This window comes from Octopus sinensis, linkage group LG5 (genome assembly GCF_006345805.1).
Source record: "Octopus sinensis linkage group LG5, ASM634580v1, whole genome shotgun sequence".
NCBI classification, from domain to species: Eukaryota; Metazoa; Mollusca; class Cephalopoda; order Octopoda; family Octopodidae; genus Octopus; species Octopus sinensis.
In genome coordinates, this window is record NC_043001.1 from 26,496,425 (window position 1) to 26,508,011 (window position 11,587).

The window sequence follows — 11,587 nt, forward strand, 5'->3', positions numbered from 1 at the left end:
CAGCGGAAGCGAATAACACAAGCACATCTGAGTAACCCCGTTATATCCAAAAATAAAGGTTCTTAGGTTAAGTCTCAGAACAACCTGTTGACTTGCCACCGCTACATATTGTAGTAGTTACAAGTCCCCCTGCAGCAAGCAGTAATTAGTTTACTACTATTAAAAGGGATGTAGCCTTTTTCTCTACAGAAAAAACTCCAAAAAGGCTACATCCCTTTTAATAGTAGTATATATATATATATATATATATATATATATATATATATATATATCAGGTAGATGACTGCTCGATCTGGAGAAAAGGTGTAGGTAGAAACTCCATAAGGTGTACCCAGTGTAAGCTATGGATGCATAAGAGGTGCAGCAACATCAGAGGTAGGTTAACTGGGAAGATAGCTTTTGTGTACGGCAGATGCACAGAGGCAATAAACACCACAGATGCTCAGAAAACTGATTCCATCACATGCTAGGGGGAGAAACTAGAAATAGTTGATAGCTTCCGCTATCAAGGTGACTAAGTCTGCAGTGGGGATGGATGCTTGGAGAATGTTGCCATAAGAATAAGGATAGCCTGGGCAAAGTTCAGAAAGCTATCTCTACTTTATAATTCCCAAAGTGCAATGCAATAGTATGTTGTTTATGCTACTGACTGCTAATTTTTGGTGCCAATATTGCTCTTTGACGTAAGTATGGTTTTATTGGTGGTTTTGAAATTTGGAAATATTTTTGCTATTATTAGTTCATCCGCTGATGAAACTAATGCACTAATTAGAAATGTATCTAGACAATTATTTCTATCAAGAGTTACCCAGCCTCCAACCCCCCTCGTTTAACGTCCGTTTTCCATGCTAGCATGGGTTGGACGGTTCAACTGGGATCTGGGAAGCCAGAAGGCTGCACCAGGCTCCAGTCTGATCTGGCAGTGTTTCTACAGCTGGATGCCCTTCCTAATGCCAACCACTCCGTGAGTGTAGTGGGTGCTTTTTACGTGCCACTGGCACAGGTGCCAGGTGAGGCTGGCAACGGCCACGATCAGTTGGTGCTTTTTACGTGCCACCGGCACGGAAGCCAGTCAAGGCAGCGCTGGCATCGGCCATGTTCGGATGGTGCTTTTTATGTGCCACCGGCACAGGGATCCTAGTTTTAATTTATTTTGAACAAATTTTTCAGACAAACCATCACTCAGAAGTGTAAATCTTATATTCTTAGTTAGGCTCATTCATGTTATATGCCTCTACAAATATGATGATTTCAAGCAAGCTACTGACTCATCCACTTTAGTACCCTTTGGTATTACAGGCAAAGTCTAGTGAAAGTCTCTGGTTAGTACAGTGGTAACTCCACCTATCAATACTTCAGAATTTCTTAAATCGTGCAAGCTTTTATTCAGTGCTTCCAAAAACATGTTGTTTGCTATGGTGCACTCATCTCAAACGAGATGATAATGATACCTCCTTAGTACCTGTTCCATACCAAATGTTTTATTAATATTACAAATTGGTATATTGTTGTCAGCTAAATTTAAGGGTAATCTGAAAGTGGAGTGAGCTGTTTGTCCTCTTGGAAGTAGCTTAGCACCAAACCTGTAGAAGTAAAACAGCCAAAGCTATATTTTTCTGATGGACTTCAGTCAGTAACATATCTTTTTTCCAGTTCCTATTGAAGCATCAAGAAAAAAAAGCCCCCACCCCTTCAGTAAAACATCCCCTTTTGAGTATAGCATTCCAAAATACTTTATGTTCATCCAATGATTTGGGTTTGTTTTCGCAAACATATTTTGACAGGTCTTCAATGTTGTAAGCAGTTTCTTTTCATAGTTCTGTTTTTAAACTCTTCAGAACGATTGTTTTGAGGAAGAACATACTCATGCAATTCATTTCCTATAATAGAAATAACTTTATCTTCAATTGCAATTAATGCTGTATTATAAATTTCATCAGTGTACTCTATGCCAGGACATTGCAAATAAATGAGGTAGTTATAACCTAATAGATGATTTCTGTATTTTAGCCATATTAATACTGGATCACCTAAATCACAGTTTTGCAATTAGATCATGTCTATTGGTATAGAATTGCCCTGGAAAAAGCTCTGCTTTGATTTTGTCCCATTTAGAACTGCAAGTGAAAATGAAGAAAAGATCAGGATGTACATAAGTGATAGCATCCTGTGTCCTCTCTTGCATATATCTTGTGCTTCCTGTAAAACTGGAAGAATATAAAGTTTTCCAAGCTCTGATCCTACAGTATGGCTATTAACGATAAATGTTGTTTATCATACAGCTACATGTGAAAGGGAGGGAGAGTGGGAAGACAGGAGGAAAGAGCAAGAAGAATGACAAAGAGAGGAGGAAGCATAGTGAGAGAGAATGAGATGCAAATAGGAAAACAGAGGAGTTTAAAAGAGAAATGTAGGAGAGAAAAACATACTTTTTTAAAGGGTGTGTGTGTGTGTATTTATTCCATCTTATCCAACGTGTCCTCTCATTTGTAAAATGTTAGCTTGTGACATTGTAGAAGATTTGGCTGTTATTTCCTGCAGGTCAAGCAACCACACAGATTCTCACATTTTCTCACACAAAAATACACATACACATACCTACATATATGCACATGCATGCACACACACGCGTTACTTTTTAATCGTTGATTTCAGTTTACTTGTTAAGTGGTTGCACCTGTTTTTTTTGGCAAAAGAAGGGAGAGGAAGAGGGAGAGAGAAAGAGAGAAAAGTGGGGTAAAGATAACGGAGAGAGTGGTGGTGTGTTGATGATCTGAATGATAGCTTATGTAAACTTACCACCTCCTTATCACTGCATACCAATTTCTTACATTCGTTGCTATCTTTGTAGCCCTCAAATATTCTAGCGCTTCCATCTGGGTTTTACATGTGTATGTGTGTGTGTGTGTGTGTATGTGTGTGTGTGTGTGTGTGTGATGGACACCTCCTTTTTCCTTCCTTAGCTTTCTAAAAGTTACATATATGTATATGCATGTATTGGTGTTGGCGTATGTGTGTGTGTGTATGTATGTATGTATGTATGTATGTATGTGTGTATGTATGCTTGCATGCATGTATGTATGTATGTATTTGTGTATGTACGTAAGTATGTATGTATGTCTCTTCTGAGGAAGGAGCCAGTTTCCAACAAAGATACAAGGCTCCATCTTTGGGATGTAGCTAATACAGATAGATTCACATTTGGGACCAATTGAGGCACTTGGTGTTGAATCGATGTGTTTTTTCCATTTTTCTATTTTTGTTTCCTTTTTCTTTATCTTTCTTTATTCCTCTTTTTCCCTTTTTTCCCTCCCAGTTTTGAATTTGTATTTTTAATGTGGTTTTGTATTATATATGTATTGTATACATACATCTTATATCCCAATAAAAGGTACTCAAAGAGTAACTTTTATTCATATGACATAGCGATTTCTATCTTGATTTCTTTTTCTTTTAAGAATCCAATATCCAGTCATAAATGATGTGTTCAGAATCACGCAATATTTTGCATATTTTTTTTCTGAATGATGCCATGAGCCTAAATTCATGAAACTCCAATCCCACCAGTGATCAGCAATATACGGGATGATTGTATGAACCTGAAAATGTGTCTTATTATATATTATCCTGATTGATATATATGTAAAGTCATAAAATAATCAGAAGGCTGTGTGTTTGAATCACATTGGGGTTACCAAAATTGAAGAAGGCAGCTCTTTAAGTCAAACGTAACGATTTCTGTCTATTGATCTGTGACAAAATTAGTATAAATGTTTTAGAAGGCATGCAATTCTTTAGTCAGGGGTCACCAAAATGTAATGCCATTATAATTCATATTAGATAAATGTCAACTTTATAATTAATTAATTGTTCTTCATTCATTCATTTCTCCGATGCATCTTCACATTCAATCATCATCATTACATTTTGGTGACCGCTGACTCAAGCACAACAGCCTTTGTTACACACACACACACACACACACACACACAACTCAATTCAATTCCATGTGATAACTCAACATTAGAAGAAACTTTCAAGTCCATTTTTACCAAATTACAAAATATTTGGATCAGTTGAGTTGGTCACTTGTTTCATCATCATCATCATCATCATTTAGCGTCCGCTTTCCATGCTAGCATGGGTTGGACGGTTCAACTGGGGTCTGGGAAGCCAGAAGGCTGCACCAGGCCCAGTCTGATCTGGCAATGTTTCTACGGCTGGATGCCCTTCCTAACGCCAACCACTCCATGAGTGTAGTGGGTGCTTTTTACGTGCCATGGACAGATGGTGCTTTTTACATGCCACCGGCACGAGGGCCAGGTGAGGCTGGCAACGGCATGGACGGATGGTGCTTTTTACATGCCACTGGCATAGAGGCCAGTCGGGGCAGCGCTGGCAACGGCCACGGTTGGGTGGTGCTTTTTACGTGCCACCGGGGCCAGGCAAGGCTGGCAATGGCCACGATCGGATGGTGCTTTTTACGTGCCACCGGCACGGAGCGGAGAAATTGACATATAGACATCAAATTATTGGAACATATGCAATTCTGAACAATATTAAACTCAATTTCACCTACATCCCTTTTAAAAGGATTTATGCCCTTGATTTAATCATATATATATATATATATATATATATATATATATATATATATATATATAGGAATAATAAATCTCTATGCGAGATGTAAACAGTAGCAGCATGACATATCATGAAGTATATTTGCCACCTAAATGTGGCTGACCCATATGGGACGATGCTACTGTTGTTTATAACCCCTAGGAAGACAGCTCCTCCAGCTGACTAACGACAAACTGTCTGTGTCTGATCAGTATTTGCGAAGGGAAATCATCCTTCCCATCTCTAGCCTTACGTGATACACACGAACCCGGGTTTCTGAGTAATAACCTACCATCAGCGTGTGACAGTCACCAGCTTGGGATGAGAACTGATTCCAAACGCAAAATACTATATGCTTTTTCGAGTGACAAATCGTTGCTGATCTCGAAAAAGGAGATATCTTAATTCATATTCCATACATTATTAATTGAAATACAGCATCAGGGTAGACAAAAAGAAGGGACATAATTCTTACAATATTGGATGAGTTACTTCCCGTGAAAGTTTTGTTTATTTTAATCCTATTTGTTTTTAGCTAAAAGTTATATAAAGGAATAAATGTTTTACTTTTTCTTTCAATCAAACATAAGTTTGATTCATAGTGCTATTATTTCTGAAATTTACAGTATTTGCCTCTAATTAATCTCCAGAAGAATTTTATCAGTAGGCCTACAAGTTTTCAGTATATTAACTAATCATCATCATTACTATCAGCATCACCCTCAATTTAACATCTACTTTTCCATCTTTGGATGGGTTGTATGGAGTTTACTGAGGCAGATTTTCTACAGCTGGATTCCCTTCCTGTTGCTAACCTTTACCTGTTCCCAAGCATCGTAATATTATCCATTTACAGTTATCACATAATATCTAGACAAGGACACAAACACTAGTGTGTGCACGCAGGCACTCACACACACACACATTATCTATTCTTAAATATCAAACAACAACAGTTCTATCAGTTCGATTTAAATATTTATTCATGAAAGTAAAATTCACTTAGTCAAAGGATCTTTTTCTTTTCTTTTTCATGTTCTTGTTCTTTTCCCTTCTTGCAAGTTATTTGTTGACCCCACTAGTGCCACTGACACAAGAATAGCATCCAGTATACACTGTAAAGTGGAGGTGCAATGGCCCAGTGGTTAGAGCAGTGGACTCCCGGTTGAAGGATCGCGGTTTCAATTGTGTGTGTTTATTGAGTGAAAACATCTAAAAGCTCCACGAGGCTCCAGCAGGGGGTGGTGGTGACCCCTGTTGTACAATTTGGCCACAACTTTCTCTCACTCTCCCTTCCTGTTTCTTGAGTAATGCTGCAATAGACTGGCGTCCCGTCTGGCTGGGGGGAACACATATGCCACAGAAACCGGGCCTATGAGCCTGGCTAGGCTTGAAAAGGGTGACGTTTATCGTTTTTATACACTGTAAAGTAGTTGGTATTAGGAAGGACATCCAGTGATAGAAAACTTGTCAAAGCTGACATTGGTGTTTGATGCAGTTTTCTGGTTCACCAGCTTCTGTCAAACTATCCAAACCATGCCAGCATGCAAAATGAACATTAATTGAAATTTGATAAATGATGATGATGATAACAAAGATTAAAGCCTAAAAATATATCTAATATTTACTAATTACATTAGTACAAGGCTGTACGTTCTAATCTAAATACATTATGAGTTCAAATCCTGCTGAGGTCAAGTTTGTTTTTTGAGACCTATTGAGTCAAGTACATCAACACCAACATCGAAATAAAAATCAAATGGAAATTGTAATTAAGATATCCGTGCCGGTGACACGTTAAAAGCACCATCCGAACGTGGCTGATGCCAGCGCTGCCTTGACTGGCTTCTGTGTTGGTGACACGTAAAAAGCACCAACCGATCGTGGCTGCTTGCCAGCATCCTCTGGCCCCTGTGCTGGTGGCACGTAAAAAGTACCCACTACACTCGCAGAGTGGTTGGCATTAGGAAGGGCATCCAGCTGTAGAAACACTGCCAGATCAGACTGGAGCCTGGCGCAGCCTCCTGGCTTCCCAGACCCCGGTCGAACCGTCCAACCCATACTAGCATGGAAAACGGACGTTAAACGATGATGATGATGATGATGATTTTCCTGAGGTTAATAAAATGATTTGATTATGTCCCTTGTCAAAATTTGTGGCAATGAGACAATGTCAGAAACTTATAATAGGTTTAGATTGAATGTAAGTATTATTTAATTAAGTTTCAATGTGTGAAGTTTGCTATTACTAACTACTTCCACTACTCTGAACTAGCAAACTGCATACCTCCTTCACCTAGTTCATTTATTTCTCCACTTTTCATCACTCATTTCTACTGTATCTCTCCCCAACATTTCATACTCAGGTTCTACACTAAAAATTCTCTCTTAGAGCTGTAATCCTCTGGAATTACTCACTAACCATGTTTTCCCCAGAGACATCAATATCAGTCTTATTAGTAACGATGGGGGTAGGGATGGAATGGAGGTTTAAAAAGTTTATGGATGCTATTCTTTCTCTGCTGCACAATTTAATTACAAAAGAAAACCTACCATGTGATTTTGTAAATATGGAATTTAAACTCTTATTGTGTTGTCAGAAGCCACACTACTTTATTAGCATCATCATCGTCGTCGCCATCATCATCATCATCATCATCATCATTTCCACTGCTACTGCCGCTGCCACTGCCATGGTCACCTGAGATTAGTGCAGCATGTTTCCTGTCATAATTTGCACAACAATAGATCTGATAGCAAAGTTGTGATAAGCAATTTGCTATTTATCAAGTCATGTTCCAATGTTTACTTTGCATTAATGATTTCATTTCTTATCTAATTAAAGCAATTTTGACATTTTTTTATAAAGAAGTGCAGATATTTCCTGTATTAAAGTGCACTGTCCAAGCAATGGCTGAAGCAAATTGTTACTTAATTCAGTTTTCTTTCCAAGTCTTTTACTTCAGAACTACATTATCCAATGTGCCCTTCAATTTTTAAGAGAGTGTGGTTTGAGGGAGATTTGGCTGCTATTTTTAGCAAGTCGAGTGACAGCCTAGTATCCTTTAACTATGCAAAGAATTACCACAGCTCTCTGCAAGACACAACTATAGCATCTAAAATCACTACAATCTGTTGTGAGATATCACAGCAAACATACATAACATTACTAAAACTGCTTCCCTGGGCTAATGCATTTTCTTATGCCGATAGCGGCCTACTGCATTTTCCAATGTTGGAGGATCTCCCTTCCAGTACCATTCAACTGTCCACTGCCGGCCATCGAACACAGCCTGAAAATCCTTGTCTGTAATGGTGTGTGCAGCATTTTTTTCTTCGCAGCTCTCACCACTCTCCTGTCATGGACTCATGGCGCATAGCGACCCTGCATCGCTGAACATTGCACAGGCTTCATTGACTGTGACACCTCCCAAACGGACAATAGCATCCATCCCCATCACCACAACAACTCCGTCCACGACGTGGTCGATCACGGTCACGTGCAATCTCAATCCCTTTCTTTGTGTCCCCATATCCACATGGTTACTTCCTCTGCATTCAACTTCCGTACTGTCAACAGCCCTTACACTACTCACTCCACTCTGTTCTTCTACCACCTCTGGAGTTATTAGAGTTGTTGAACAGCCCGTGTCCATGAGGGCTCATGACACCTTTCCTTTCACATGACATCTATTACTGGCAGTGACCATATATGTGCCTCTATTCTTTTGATGGGACAACTACCGGTGTAGTAGTCTCCCATAGACCGTTTCCCTGAATGCATTCACTAGCAATGTGGCCTGTTTGTCTGCATCGATAGCAAATTACTCCAGGCCTGGGTTCCTTGCAGTCTCTCACCATGTGCGAACCCTGACACTGAAAACATTGCCCTTTGAAGGGTTGCACACATTCCTTGTTTGATCCCTCTCTGCTGATCTTTGTTTGACCCCCTCCCAGTGTTGCAGTTGCTGCTAAAGGTGTCATCCTGCAACATAAGATGATGACTCTGGCCTGAGATATTACCTCTCCCATTGCCATGGAGTGAATATTTGGCAGCTTTTGCAGTTTGCCTGACATGTGGTCAGGAAATCCTGTCACAAATGATAATTTAACAGTTTGTTCCAATGCATCATCCCCGTATCCTGCAAGTCTGGTCAATTTCCTGATTTCGTTGGCAAACACATTGACCTGTTCATCCATTCACTTCACTTTCCCCAGTTGACCATATGCCATAAATGACCCTTCTGTAAAAGCCTCCATCAGCCAGATTTCTATTTTTCTGTGCTTAAACTGGTCCTTCTCCTCCATTTTCAGGTATAGTGCCAATGCTGATTCATTGAGGTACAACAGTATGAAACTCACTAGGTCATCTATATCATGGAGTCTTGCCGCCAACTTAATTTTTTGCAACCAAGCGGTGACACTTCCCTTATCACAAAATGGCCTAATCATCTCATTTGAAACACTGACCATACCCATTACTTTTTTTTTTGAGCCGAAATAGTGTGTCATGTGAAGGAAGAAAAAGACAGAAGCAAAGAGAGAATTGTAGTAGTCTTACCTGTTGATCTGGAAGGTCACTCACAACGTCCATGTGCTCTGTCTCAATCTGGAAGGCTCACTCACAAAGTCCACATGCTCTATCTGCTGCTGTACTGTCTAACACATCTGTTCTCATATGCTGTCAACTGCCAGCTGGCTGCTCATGCCTTGCCGACCCCACATACCCACTGCAGCCCTTCCGGTGGGACCTACATATGTACTACCTCACTTCCGGTCCTTCCCTACAACACAGCCTGGCTAATAATACCACGCTAACAGAACAAGCCAACCCATTTTTGAACAAAGATGGCTCTTCAAATATCATTGATAAAGCTATCATATTTGCTATAGATTTTATTTCCAAATCTTCACTATGCACACTCAACAAAACTCTTCCCAAATTCTCCTACATCTATCTGACTGTTTCATCACTATCTACACTTAGTTGACAAATGTGAAAAATTCTTTAAACACAGCAACAAGATGTCTGATTCCAATGTTGACCCTTCTATTGCTCTCAAACAATACTTAGAATTGGTTCCACTTCTTACCAAAACTCTTTAATTTATCTCTTACTTTACTCTTCACCTGAGTTTCCATTCCTAAGAAGAACAGCTTTTCTGAACCTGCTAATTACCAAACTATCATCATCCCTTCAAACATTTCAAAGGGTTTAGAAACAATTGTAATAAGCATTTCATTCTACACATTGAGTCTCACACACTTCTCAGTTATTACCAATATGATTTATATATGCTTAAATCTATCAGAGCCTTACTAAATAAGATAACTTACCAGTAGACATTTACTTTGAGAACATAGGTGAAAGCAGTTCTATTGTTGTTGACTTCAAAGACTATGATTGTTTCTGCATTAAAATTTCTGCTTAATTACCCACACATGGCAAAATTGTGCTCTCATCTCTTAGATTAGAATTTTCCTGCCTGACCATTCTATCAGGACATATGTCAAGGGAACTTTGTCAGATGTATATTCTATCAATTCCGTTGCAGTTATGTTTCCCAATCATTTTCTACATTAATGTATGCTTACTGTTATACTCCCACTAGCACTATGACCCAGTGTTGCCAGGTCATAGTGCTAGTGCATGTATATACAGCTGCATGCGTGCACACATACACACGAGTACTGTCTAAATCTCCGACCAATCAAATACAGCTAGCTGGCATTCAATTGGCGTATCAAGTTTCAGGCATTTTGATTGGGTTTTGGATAGAAAATTCACAAAAAAGTCTCTTCTATTGATTTTTTAATGGCTTTGTGGGGTGACTGGGGGAAATGTAAAGATGTGCACGACCACCCTTGGACGGTTTTGAATGACCATAGAAAGTGCGAGCCCTCTAACTGAAAAATTGTGGATTTGTATAAAGGACATGCACACACACACACACAGACAGACATTTTGCCGTTTATATATAGAGAGATTATACACACACTCCTCTTATGATTTGAATGTTATGTACATAAGCATCATCCACATGCAATAATCTAGACTCCACTTGCTTCTACATGCACCAGAGACTTTCAGATTTCTCCATCCATTTTAGAAGCTTTCTTCTTACTAGCAAGAATTGTATATCATTTATATTTTAAGGATATTTCTACAGATTTTCTATGGAAATTATAGCCAATGCTGATTTGTTGTGACGTTTTGTATCTGAATACAATTAATGTAAACAATCCGATTGAAGATGGAAAAATATTTTTCCATCTTCAATCACATTGTTTACATTATATTTTCTCTGGCTTTTCTACAATTACTATAACTACTGTTGCTTCTCTGAACTAACTAACTGCATACTATCCAATCCTTGGCACCCATTTCTCCTCTTCTAGTGAGTCTCACTCCATCTTTTTCTTGCCTTGATAAATTAAAAATAAATCTCTCTCAGTCATTTATTTTAGTGATGTTATAAAAGTGGAATTTAAACTATTATTGTATCACAATAGGACTCAAGGCTCTATTTACATTTTATTATACCTCGTCACCAGCAGCAACAGCAGCAGCAGCATAGATACAGCATGTTTTCTGTCACAATTTCAATAACAATGAATTTGATAACAATGTTGTGATAAGCAATATGTTATTAGCTGAGTCATGTTTGAATAACTAATGTAAAATAAACACTGACTTTAGTTTAATTCTGATGGTGTTCATCTTTCTTCTAGCTGAATATAATTTAATATTATCTATTAAATAATATCTATTTCACCTCTCCACTCACAAAAGACATTGTACTGGGTGGCTTAAATGCATACAACTCATTTGACCACTCTTACAATTTCTGTAGCAAAACTATCTGCAACATTATCTGCATCCCTGAGCAACACTGTAACTCTTTAAACAACCTTTGTCGCTTTGTTATCTACAAACTCACAATAATTTCTGTCTTAGAATTTT